The 1058-nt window shown below is 41.0% G+C and overlaps 1 long non-coding RNA gene across 1 annotated transcript in view; it reads left to right on the top strand.

Annotated features, from left to right (window-relative positions):
- Positions 1–748, top strand: part of LOC103584482 — a 2291-nt gene extending 1543 nt beyond the window's left edge. The window contains exon 2 of the long non-coding RNA XR_549981.1: positions 310–748. This is a non-coding gene — a long non-coding RNA (uncharacterized LOC103584482). The remainder of the gene's footprint in view (positions 1–309) is intronic.
- The last annotated feature ends 310 nt before the right edge of the window (positions 749–1058 follow it).

Below are 1058 nucleotides of genomic sequence, written 5' to 3'. Positions count from 1 at the left end.
AAAAAAAAAAAATGCTCCTCTGGGTGTCATACCCTGCAAAGTGTTTGCTATTATCCTGAACACGAATGCCCACGTTCTTAATATCTGCTATTTTTTGACAAGTGACGTTTTGTGCTGTCATCTGAACCCTAGAGAAGCAGTGTAAGCAGAAACGCTGATGTCACATGTGTTTTAGCGAAAGGGTCATCATTATAGAGGTTCACGTGACCAAAAGAAGCTCCAGAAAAGCTTGAGAAGTAGCTTCAGGGTGTGGGGAGGGTTGGAGATTTAAAACACTCTGCTCTACAGAAATTTTCACCATCTATGCAGGAAATTCCGTTTACTGTTTCAACACCTGGGAAGACTCAGCAGCTTGCCGGGGCCAACAGGCAATTCCCTTAAGCACAAGAGGAATTTTTTCCAACCAAGGAGTCCCCTGCCTCTCAAACCAGTGCCCTCCAAGTTTGTTATGCTTTCTATTCCTGCAACGTGTGGTATCAAAGCCACTTCCTGGAATTGTAAAAGTGCTGCCAGAATAACTGTTATTCCCCTTCTAAGAAAAAAATGGCAGTGCTTATGTTTGACGCTTGTGCTGTGGACTCTTTTGAATGAATAAAAAGGAAAGGGTTTGGTGTAATTCTGATGGGGTGTGTGTTGTTTTTCATGCCACCGTTTGTGAATTGTAATTGTGGTTTCCCAGTTCATTGTCATAACTGGGCAGAAATTTTAAAAAATCCAATAAAAATATAAAGAAATGGTTAAGCAGTTATATTCCCAGAGTTATTTCTGTTTGTGTTTGTTTGTTTTTAGTTCCAATTTTATCAGTTAAGGAATAACCGTTTTGTATTTTTGGTTCCTAAGTCACGTTTGAGCTATGTGAGGTAGGTGGTGGTGACTGCCATCTGTTTGGGGGTTGAGTCCCTGAGGGAAGCCTGAAGGGTCCCTGTTTTAAGCTCTGTGTCTGTTTTCAGGCTGGGGATTCAACTCTTGAATATTGGCTGTTTCCTGAATCAGATCCTTTCTTCAGTGAGCTGCTTATTATCAAAGCTTATGAATTTATGATAGGTTTGGAAGTTCCC

The sequence above is a fragment of the Galeopterus variegatus genome, unplaced genomic scaffold (assembly GCF_000696425.1).
Source record: "Galeopterus variegatus unplaced genomic scaffold, G_variegatus-3.0.2 Scaffold60601, whole genome shotgun sequence".
Lineage (NCBI taxonomy): Eukaryota > Metazoa > Chordata > Mammalia > Dermoptera > Cynocephalidae > Galeopterus > Galeopterus variegatus.
The sequence above is the reverse complement of the archived record's forward strand: the minus strand, read 5'-3'. Positions and strand labels throughout refer to the sequence as shown.